This window comes from Natator depressus, chromosome 6 (assembly GCF_965152275.1).
Source record: "Natator depressus isolate rNatDep1 chromosome 6, rNatDep2.hap1, whole genome shotgun sequence".
Taxonomy (NCBI): domain Eukaryota; kingdom Metazoa; phylum Chordata; order Testudines; family Cheloniidae; genus Natator; species Natator depressus.
Window position 1 is genome coordinate 46,098,018 of NC_134239.1, and position 12,173 is coordinate 46,110,190.

Here is a 12,173-nt window from a genome sequence, read left to right on the forward strand (position 1 = left end):
TCATATTGTTTGTTTGGACCCAGTTTACTAGGCAATCTAGATCAGTGATCTGTTCTCTTCATTACTTGTCACTCCCCGAATCTTTCTATGAGCTCCAAAGTTTGCTAATAATTATTTTGTTTTCTTCCATGTCAATGATAAAAATATTAAATAGTACAGGGCCAAGAACCAATCTCTATGACACCCTCTGGAAACACACCCACTCTATGATGATTCCCCATTTACAGTTACATTTGGAGACCAATCAGTTTGCCAGATTTTAATCCATGTAAAGTGTGCTATGTTGATTTTGTATCATTCTAGTTTCTTAATTCAAAATTCTTCCGGCAACAAGTCAAATACCCTACAGAGAGAAAGGGCTGACCTGTCTTAGGCACCTAACTCTGAGAGAAGTTTCAAAGCTGTGAATCTCAAATGGAGATAATTAACTCCCTTCAGCACAGAGCAAGGCCATGTCTACACTACAGAGTTAAGTCGACTTAAGTTATGTCAGCGATCATAAGCTGCTTTAATTACAATGGTTGTGCACATCCACACAATGCTCCTTGTGTTGATGGAGTACATCCACAGTCAGTGCTCTTGCATCAAAAGAGAGAGAGTTGGGTCGTGGATAGCTATCCCACAATGCAACTCACCACCTTCTGCCACCCTCTGCCACTGCGAGCTCTGGGAATGGATTACGGTGCATCATGGGGCATGCTCACTGTCCCATGGATGCATTTCTTTCTGACCCATCATTCCACAGGCTTCTGACTTTGTTTCATGCTGTTTTCAATGGCTCTTGTTAACTGTGCACCTACCATCTCTGCCTGAAAGCATGGATCCTGAACTGCTGACCAGTCTGGTGATGAGTCTTATGAAAACAATGCAGCTGGCTGGTCTTGCGGTATTTCCTGAGCTGCGAATCAGAAAGTGAATAGGTGGTGCCTGCCCTGCTGTGTGCTATGGAAAGAAACAATTCAAGATTGTTGTAGGCATTCATGGAGCAGTTGCACACAGCGGACCATCGGTACTGGGCCTGAGAAAGAAGCACTGAGTGGTGGGATCGCATCATGATGCATGTCTGGGATGACAAGAAGTGGCTGCAGAACTTTTGGATATACAAATCCACCTTCCTGGAACCGTATGCGGAGCTTGCCCCAGAACTGCAGTTCAGGGCACCAGAATGAAAGCTGCCATCAATGTGGAAAAGTGAGTGGCAATTGTTGTGTGGAAGCTAGCAACTCCAAACTGTTACCAGTCAGTCACGAATCAGTTTGGAATTGGAAAGTCCACTGGGGGGGCTGCAGTGATGCAAGTGTGCAGGGATATTAATTGCCTCTTGCTATGAAGGACTGTGATTCTCAGTAATGTGCAGAGAATATTTGATGGCTTTGAGGCAATGGGATTCCATAACTGCAGTGGGGCGATAGATAGAACGCATATCCAAATTTTGGTCCCAGACCATCTTGTGACTGATAACTAGATGGGCTACTTCTCCATGGTCTTGCAGGGACTGGTGGGTCACCGGGGCCATTTCACTGACATCAGTGCAGGGCGTTCAGGGAAGGTGAATGATGCCCGCATCTTTAGGAACACTGGACTGTATAGAAAGCTGCACACTGGGACTTTCTGTCTAGACCAGAAGATTCAAATGGAGGATGTGGAAATGCCCATAGTGGTTCTGGGAGACTCGCCTACCCCTTGCTCCTGTGGATCATGAAGACTTACACCGGGAACCTAGACAGCAGGAAAGAGCACTTCAACAACAGGCTACATCCCACTAGCAATCAGCCCATAGGTATCTACTGCACAGCCTCCTCTCCCCACAAGCCCAGCAGATCCAACAGCTCTGGTGTACTCCATTGAGGAGCGCATCTACTGCAGAAAGTCAGCATGGTCATCTGGGAAGATGCTGTGTGAACTGTTCATGAATTTCAAAAATTCCTGGGCCTTTAAATGAGGAGGGGTACATGCCTGTGTACCTTCAGGGCAGCGGAGTTCAGACTGCTGACCAGAGCACTCATGATGGTCATTGTGGGACCACTCCTGGAGGCCAATTAGGGCAACATAAGCAAGCGCAGTGTCTACACTGACACTGCATCAACCTAACTTTGTCACAAAAAGCACTACGCCTCTCGTCCAGGTGGTTTTATTTTGCTGGAAGAACAAGAGTTAAATCGGTGGGAGGAGCATTGTAGTGTGAACACCTCCACTGTTTTGTCGACGAAACCTGACATTTGTTGACAAAACTGTTTAGTGTAGACAAGACCTAAGGCACCTAATTACTTTTGAAGAGCGAGGCTTAGGTCACTCCCCACCCCACCTCAGCATTTATTATTGGCTAGTTTAGATGCTCGGCATGCTGGCTTCTGTGAATCCCATTCTTAAATGCATACCTCTCCTTTTGCATTGTATAGGCAGTCTGGCACCTGACTCGGGGCTGTGAATTCTGTTGGATGGCTACATGCCCAAAAGTTAGGTGTTACAATGCCTAGGTCCCTTTGTAGATCTAACCCTGTGACTTCTTGAGAATGTAGTAAACTTAAATAGTTCCCAGTTATCACTCACATTTTTCTCTACATTCTTTCTCCCGGCTGATTTAGCTCACAGTTTTTTTCAGCTTTGTGCAATTGTCCCTTTTAAGCACCAAGTATATATTACTGGTCTGGACTTTAATGTGTTTGTCAGATAACAAATGTAATCAAGTCTTGACCACTGGTACCTAAGCAACCACTAATTTTTAGTTCTGCAATCAATTCCTCTTTATCTGTCAAAATGAGTGTGACTGAGAACAGAATTTGGTTTGTATATGTTTTAACTTTGCACAGCTTCTTGAAGCTCTGTTTAAAAACCAGTACCTGTCTCTCCCCTCATTTATGCCAGAGTACATTAGGATCAATTCCACTGAAGCTGATAGAGTTAGACTGATGTAAACCCAGTGTGAGTCGAGAATCAGGCCCACAGAGAGTATATATTGTCTTCCCTGCAAAGTGATTGATGAAGTAAACATATGTCCCCATAAATTTCCATTAAAAAAACAAAAACCTCTACACAAACTAACATTTCTCACTTACAGGTTTCTGACTTTATCCTGAAAAATGGAAAACAAATAGGGACATTTTGAAAGATCGGTGACTGGGTTGTATGCACTCATACATAATATGGCAAGACTTAATGCCAGATGATGCAAACTGCTGGGATGCACTTCTGAGAAATCTCAGTTGGGAAACTGAAAGAATTGAACACATTTAAATCTGCGTGAATTAGATATTACATATGTCTTATCATTTATTTGTTTTAAAAATTAATTGATTTGCATATACACCCAGGGGCCAAATTAGGGTTGCACAGGCAACCTTAATTCTGGCAGTTCTTAACATATGAGTGCTTGATTTTGCAACATTAGCATTTTTTCAGATAGTTTGGGTATAATAAAATATATATTGATAACATATTGCACCTGCTCAGTTTGATGCATGTGTGTCCGTAGAGGCGTGAAGCGGGGAAAGGGAATTTCATTAGCACTCCATCCTGCTGTCCCTGTGGATTCAAGTCAGCTACTGAGTGTTAGGTGCAGAGGGAATACAGATTCTGACCTTGAGTGAGTCTGTTCCAATTTTAATATTCTCCAGGATAAAATAAATCTAATTATGCTAAGCAATGTGGAAGGTGATGAAAATATTAATGTAATAAGCATGATATAAATGTAATTAACATGAGTACAATATTTAGAAAAAGTGAGGATGAGCAAATAAAGGGAACTGATATTTCATGTAGTTTTCCTCATCACTCACGCTTCAAATATTTATTATCTGCCAAAATATTTCTTCATGTCATCCTGATGGATCCTCCAAAGCATGTTGACTTGGCAAACAAAATAAAAATGAATTAATGACAGAGGATGCTGCTACAAGATAATATTTTGTGGAGACTGATTTTGACGTGCTGGGAGTGTATCTCTATTATCATTAAATCAAATCCTGGGAGATCAAACCCTAATGCTATGGTGTGACATGAGATTTGGAACTGCGGCACAGGTGGCAGGGCTCTGTATTTTAAGCTGTCAGTGCCAGAAGTTGCTCTTTGGAACAATTGTCTCTAAAGCAAATGGAAGAAAAGGGGAGTATTGCATCACCACTGTGGATACAGCTAACAACAGGAGAGGCTCTGAGGAAGCTTTCAATGGAGTTGCAGGTTAGCTACTATATGCCAGGATATGTCACATTGCAGATCAAGAGGGGGACAGGGAGAGAGATGGTCAATAGAAAATTACATGTTGATAATTATGATAATATATTATTTTATTATTTATAAAATATCCATAGTTTTTGCCTGCTATGTTTTCATACACAAACTTTTGATTCACCATATGCCAAGGATTAGGGTATAATTGAATTTCCGCCATGTTTTGCATTCTGTGAAAAGTTGTTATATAAAGTTGCTGCTGTTTCTACAAATGTATAACAAGGAAAAGAGTATTTGCAAAACTTAAGGGTTCATTTGCAAATGGCTTATCAGCTTTGTGCTGATTTGTTTTTATATCCCCAATTAATCACAAACAGCGAGAATGTGAAAAAGACCAATGACATTTATTTTTGTTTTTATTACCTACAAGATAAAAGAGTGTTTTAGAGATGAACTGAAAGCTCTCTCCAATCAGTGCCCAAGTGTAAATCAATAATTCATCCGTATGCATCTTCTTGTACTTTACTGACAATCACAGACTAAATTAATGGCAGCACATGACAGATGAAAAGAATTACTCCACCATTTTCCCCCAGGAGAACAACACCATTTCACTGCAAATGGCATTGAGACGCAATGGTTCACACACTGTTGTCTCATGGAATAGAAGCAGACTCATGCTTAGATTCAGGACCGTTCAAGGGTATTCCAAATCAGTGTTTTTTGTATCCATATACACTACAGCCAAAAAGGTTTAAGAAAAAAAGGGATAGTTAATATTACCTTCTTACTAAAGTTATGAGGAGGTCTCTGTATTTTATTTGTGACAGAGAATTTAAGCATGTTTGTATACATGACACCTGTGTACAGTATTGCTCAATGCCATTGTTTTACTCACTGCAGCATTCTATTTTTGTTAATCACACTTATTGTGGGTTTTTTCCTAATGCGGAAATTGTATCTTTGGTTTTGCAACATATTTTGACAATAATATCTTAAAATATTCAAAATGTATCCCTTCACTGAACCGCGGGATTCATTTCTCTTTGGTGGTTTCCCAGATTTACCTAACCCCATTTCCCACTTTGGATTATTATTGTGGGATTCTGCCGAGGGAAAACATCTGGTCTCATTTATGAGCCAAGTCCACTTGGAATGAAAGGATTATGAAAAGATTTAGTAATCCTAGAGAAAAGGGTCAAGGATCACTGACCTGGTGCTGGTAATGACATTAATTAGTGTGCAATGCACCAATTAATTTTTTATAACATAATTTGGAATGATAAAATCATAAAAGGAAATAAAACAGTACCAATAAAAACACCAAGGGAAAGTTAATCAGTCCTAAATTCCTAGGTAACAGTATCCTGCCTTCAGGCCCACTAATTACCCATTTAGTGTATGTTCTGATGACATAATGCTTTTAGTTTGTTTAATTGGGTGAACATGTTGACACTCAGTATTCTGTTGGGTGGATTTCTTTGTGAAACCCCATCTTTTTTGTGTCATTTGAATTCACTGCTCTGAATAAAATACATATTTTTTAAAATTTGCCTTGATGCTTACTGCTATTTTCTTTTACTATTCTGAGTAGAAAAGGCATTGTAGCAGCATGAGCTCAGGAGCAGACTAGCAAATGAATTGTGAACCACAGAGTCACAATTTCTCCCCTGCTACTCTCTCATTCTGGGGAAGAAGTAACAATAGAGTTCCTGGAGTAGCTAATTCCCAATATATGCTTTCTTGTTAGTAAATGGAGGGTGGGCAGAGGACAGAGTCGTGGTTTCATCCACTCCCACCCTATCCGCACCCATTTGCTTTCGGGGGAAGCATTAGATGCGTAATTCCTCCTTGTCAAGAGTTTCAGTCTGAATGAAGCCTTATTCCTCTTTACTACTGAGTAAGGCTGACAGCCAAGCTAGGAAATCTTAGACAAGATGTATCTAAAGGTGTCTGAAGTCTGGGAATCTTTGGGACAAGTTTTAAGTGAAGCTGAGCAGAATTTTGAGCAAACTTAGGTCAAATTTTGAGCAGAGTTGGGCAAATATTGAGTGCACTTGAGACAAGTTTCAAGAGAACCTTGGCCAAATTGTGAGCAAGCCTAGGGATAGATTTCAAGGGTATTCAACTTGGATGGAATATTTTGAGCAATTCTAGTCAAGACCTGAATAAAGATAGACTGGTTTATGGGTTTGGATGGAACCTATAATTTTGGATGAACCTCAGTGTTTTCATATGGCCTTGACTTGAAATGAGACAAAACTCAGTGGTTTTGGATGAATTTTGCTCTGAGTTTGTCTATATTCAAGTGACTACAACTCAGGGGTTGCCAATATACATGCAAATCCCTAATCCAGAACAAAAGTTGTAATTACTCATGCTATTTTTAAATGAAGATTTATGCAACCTTTTTATTTTTTTTGAAAATGCACCTTAAAGCACCTTTCCATATACTCATAACTGAGAAATAAATGCAGCAGCCTCCCCAAGAACCAGAAGAAATGAAGATCCATTACCCCAGCCTCAAGTGCCAACCCTCACTGCTCACATACTGCTCTTGAGATCACAGCTCTCTCCCCAAAAGTCTGGATCTTTGAGAGCACTGAGTTTCACACAACTGCGCTTCTTTACTGTCAGAGGTACTGTGACCCAGTTGCTAGAAACTGGTCTGGGACTCAGGAGATTTGGATTCTATTCCTGGCTCTGCTGGGTGACCTGGAGCAAGTCACCTCAGTCTTCAGTTCCTCCATCTGTAACATGGGAATAATTATACTTACCTCCTTTGTAATGCACTTTGAGATCTACTGATTTTAAAAAGCATTATATAGGAGCTAGGTATTATTATTGAGCAGATTCTCAACCTCTGACCCTTTTTCAGAGACTAGGCCTCAATTCAACAAAGTTTTAAAACATACTTATATCCATCTCTTAGGAAATGGGAGTTAAGCAAATGCTTAAAGTTAAGCACACGATTAAATGCTTTCCTAAATATGGATGGGCTGCTGAATCAGGGCCCTGGTGAATGTTTTAATTTGTATATCTTCTGTTACTAAGTACAGTTTAAAGAAAAGGAGTACTTGTGGCACCTTAGAGACTAACCAATTTATTTGAGCATGAGCTTTCGTGAGCTACAGCTCATTTCATCGGCGGCAATCAGTGGAAAATACATCCGATGAAGTGAGCTGTAGCTCACGAAAGCTTATGCTCAAATAAATTGGTTAGTCTCTAAGGTGTCACAAGTACCCCTTTTCTTTTTGCGAATACAGACTAACACGGCTGCTACTCTAAGTATAGTTTGTATCTTGTCAAATAGACTTCATATACATTCTATAAACTAAGTCAAGAACAAGTGAATCAGTTATGGCCCAGAGGATTTTATTCTAAATAAAACACAGTGTAATTAAATCTAGTAATATATACACTATATGACTGTGGCAATAAAGCTAGCTCTCACCAGTTGTATGATCAAGGTTATAGCCTACTAAAGATGTTCTAAGACAAACAATCAAACAAACAAATGCTTGCTTGAGTTTAAGGTGTTTTGCCTTCGCTGTTTTTATTCATATGAAACACAGGATGAGAAATAAACTCAGAAACATCGCCACAGGACAATTAGTGATTCAAAAAGATAATTCTTATTGTCTTCATTTCCATTTCCATCTCTGTGGGACATATTCAATATCTAAAACTGATTGGTTAGTTTGGCAAATAAGGCTTATTGATTTATGACAAGGTCAAATTTTAAGCTTCTCAGTATGGTTCTGAAGCTCTAAAGAGATTCTATCTGGAAAGGAACAAGAAGTTTAATGTTAACATGATGCATGTGATTGTTACTATTTTAGTAATATTTCAATGTATCAAAATGTTTCTCTGACATTTTTTTCTAAATATTTTTCACTACATTGTAAATTCAGCAACTGAATTTCAGGTTAAGTTGATTAAAACAATGAAATGAAAAGTTCCATGAGGATTTGTACATACAGCTTATGGAAATGAAACTCTATTATTGTATGTTATGCTAGGTATTTTTAATGTACATAGATGCACATTAAAAAGTGGGCAGGATTTGTAATAAAGCAAAGAATATAAACATGACTGTTTAGTATATACAGACAAAAAATATATTACACTGCTAGACACTTTGGGCCAGACTGTGATCTGCACACTCATACTGAATAGTCAGCAATTTTTTTCCTCCCCCAAATACTCCTATGAAAATTAAAAAATAATTTAAAAAAATTCTCTGACATTTTCCAATAAAATTCTGACTTTTTGGTGAAAAATTAAAAGCTGAAAAATTTTGGATAAAATCCAAATATTTTGGCTGCTTGAAAATTTTTCACTGAAAATTTTCTTTCTATAACTGAAAAAATAAATTCAGAAATGCCAGCAGGTGCTGCATGTGAGCTATAATCTCAGTGCCTCATGTTCCCAATTTCCTTATAATGCAGGGCTCCCTGGCCAGACAACATTTTTCATAAGGCACCAAGGTTTCCCCTCTTTTTTGGTTTTCAGGTGTGAGGGTTGGTTTTGTTTTTTATTTGACAAAAAGTGGATACTTTAAAAAAAAATAGGCAAAACCCCAATTTTCCTTTGACACATTTTCAAATATTCTCAGCCATGTTGACTATTATTTTATATCATGAGTGGTTCCACTGAATTCCATTGGACCACTTGGATAGTAAGGTATTACTCAATGTGGGCCTCAACGGTGGTACTCAAGAAAGAATGTGGACCTGCACTCCAGCTTGTGGACCTGATTCTGGAAAATGTCACAATCTGTTTTCTCCCCATAAAATGGACACACATATATGCTGCAAAAGCAATGTAAGGCTTCTCCCACCACACCACACACACATCCAAACCCACACAATTAAATTAACAAGCTCAGAGGAGGCAGGCTCCATACATCTCTTTATACCTCTGTGCCATTTTCCAAATCCGTTTTCAGTCAGAGATCCGCCCCATGTGCAGTCCCGTATTATGTTCCTGCTACAAATAGGAATAATTTACAACAAGGCTATGTGTGTGTGGACCACTGTGTGGTCAAGTCAGCCAGTTATGTATGAGTGCATTTGCATACCCACTTCCCCATAACCCCATCCCCTTATACCCCATCATCCATGGAGCAATTGTGGAGCAGTGTCTCCATGACAGTCTTGAAATGGCAAAATCAAGGTGGTCAGCTTTCATCTTATGCTTCTGCTGCTGCTTTAATGCTTTCTCTCGTGTGCATATTCACATTGCCTAACAGATTTTCATCATTTAAATGCAATTTGTCTCTTCACCTGCATACTTATAATGATAAACAGTCCTTGCTATGATATCAGTCACTCCTGCATGGAGAAGAAGGATCAAGAAGAAAAAAGGTAGAGGTTTGGAATAAGCTAGTCTTTGCTCAACACAATTTTCATTCTGCAAAGCAGCATTTAGAAATGTTTACCAGAAAATTTTATTGTGCATTTTCTAATTCAAATTGAATGGAGTAGAGATTGAAAAAAATATGTTTGTCCTGGTATTTGCCTTCAAGAAAATCATCATTCCCCTATGAGGTCCAGCCTTAGGGAAAATGGCACCCTGGGTGAACTTGCATTTTGGTACCCCTGCCTTCCAGGGCTTCCCACCCCCAATCACCTCTGGCCCTTGCAGTCTCCACATCCATCTCCCCATTGCCCCTCTACTTCTCCTGACCTCCACCCATCACTCCTGGCTCCCAATGCCTCCCCCAGCTCCCCACCCATTGCTCCTAGCCCCCCGCCTATCCATCCGTCCCTCCATTGCTCCTGGCCTCTGCTGCCTTCCCAGGCTCCCCCCATTGTCCCAGGGCTCTACTGCCCCCTCCGCTGCAGTGCCTCAAGCTCCTTTCCATGGCCTTGCACCCCAGGCCTACCCCACTCCTTGCCTCTTGATCACAGTGCCCCCGTGACCACAGTGCTCTGAGCAGTCACCCACCAGCAAGGCTGTTCCTGACCCCTATGCAATTATTTAGATCAGGGCTGGCTCTGGCAATTATTCTATGTTGACACATTTTTACCAACTATATATGACGAATCCTAAATAGATGGCGCCCTTGTAATTTTGCCCACAGTCTCCTTTACTATTGGAACATTTTCTAATTCGCTTTATTTTCTGTTACCAAGCTTCATTTTCACTTTACACAGCTCTGTCTTTTGTCATTCTTGTCCTGACAGTTGCCCTTCCATTTGGCTCCGTGGCCTTCCCAGCTGCTGGACATCCTGACAGACACAAATTGGGTGGGAAAGAGGAAGATGAATAAGTGAAAGAAATCCCTTGCTTGAGGAAAGGTACTTTTCTTTTCATATTTCACCTTAGAATTAAAGTGAAAGATACAGAGAGGCACTTAAAAGGTTCATTCTGGTTTCAAGGATATTCCCTATTCTTAAAATGGGGAATACTGCTAGAGCTGGTAATAGCTGTAGAACTGGCATGAACTTTTTAAGTACTTCACTGTATCTAGTCTAAATAAGTAACAACTTACTGAATAAACGTGCATAGCCTACAACACTCTCCAAACTCACCTCTCTTCCAATTAATGGTGTGTGAAGTAATGGCAGGTAGACACATCTACAGTCCTGCGTTCCAACCCATCTTTAAAAAAGGGAAGAAGGAGGATACTGGGAACTACAGGACAGCCAGCCTCAGTCCCTCAGTCCCTGGAAAAATCATGGAGCATGTCCTCAAGGAATCAATTCTGAAGCACTTAGAGGAGAGGAAAGTGATCAGGAACAGTTAGCATGGATTAACCAAGGGCAAGTCATGCCTGACTAATGTAATTGCCTTCTATGACGAGATAACTGGCTCTGTGGATGAGGGGAAAGCAGTGGACATGTTATTCCTTGATTTTAGCAAAGCTTTTAACACAGTCTCCCACAGTATTCTTGCCAGCAACTTAAAGAAGTATGGGCTGGATGAATGGACTATAAGGTGGATAGAAAGCTGGCTAGATTGTCGGGCTCAACAGGTAGTGATCAATGGCTCCATGTCTAGTGTTGGCAGCCGGTATCAAGTGGAGTGCCCCAAGGTCCTGGGGCTGGTTTTGTTCAATACCTTCATTAATGATCTGGAGGATGGGGTGGATTGCACCCTCAGCAAGTTTGCAGATGACACTAAACGGGGAGGAGAGGTAGATACGCTGGAGGGTAGGGATAGGATACAGAGGGACCTAGACAAATTGGAGGATTGGGCCAAAAGAAATCTGATGAGGTTCAACAAGGACAAGTGCAGAGTCCTACACTTAGGATGGAAGAATCCCATGCACTGCTACAGACTAGGGACCAAATGGCTAGGCTGCAGTTCTGCAGAAAAGGACCTAGGGGTTGCAGTGGATGAGAAGCTGGATATGCGTCGACAGTGTGCCCTTGTTGCCAAGAAGGCTAACAGCATTTTGGGCTGTATAAGTAGGGGCATTGCCAGCAGATTGAGGGACGTGATCGTTCCCCTCTGTTCGACATTGGTGAGGCCTCATCTGGAGTACTGTGTCCAGTTTTGGGCCCCACACTACAAGAAGGATGTGGAAAAATTGGAAAGAGTCCAGCGGAGGGCAACAAAAATGATTGGGGGCTGAAGCACATGACTTAAGAGGAGAGGCTGAGGGAACTGGGATTGTTTAGTCTGCGGAAGAGAAGAATGAGGGGGGATTTGATAGCTGCTTTCAACTACCTGAAAGGGGGTTCCAAAGAGGATGGATCTAGACTGTTCTCAGCAGTAGCAGATGACAGAATGAGGAGTAATGGTCTCAAGTTGCAATGGGGGAGGTTTAGGTTGGATATTAGGAAAAACTTTTTCACTAGGAGGGAGGTGAAGCGTAGTGAATGCGTTACCTAGGAAGGTGGTGGAATCTCCTTCCTTAGAAGTTTTTAAGATCAGGCTTGACAAAGCCCTGGCTGGGATGATTTCGCTGGGGATTGGTCCTGCTTTGAGCAGGGGGTTGGACTAGATGACCTCCTGAGGTCCCTTCCAACCCTGATTTTCTATGATTCTATGAA

The 12,173-nt window shown here is 40.9% G+C and overlaps 1 long non-coding RNA gene across 1 annotated transcript in view; it reads left to right on the forward strand.

Annotated features, from left to right (window-relative positions):
• The first annotated feature begins 3,985 nt into the window (after nt 1-3,985).
• Nucleotides 3,986-12,173, forward strand: part of LOC141988992 (uncharacterized) — a 58,326-nt gene continuing 50,138 nt past the window's right edge. The window contains exons 1-2 of the long non-coding RNA XR_012639883.1: nt 3,986-4,176; nt 10,359-10,472. This is a non-coding gene — a long non-coding RNA (uncharacterized LOC141988992). The remainder of the gene's footprint in view (nt 4,177-10,358; nt 10,473-12,173) is intronic.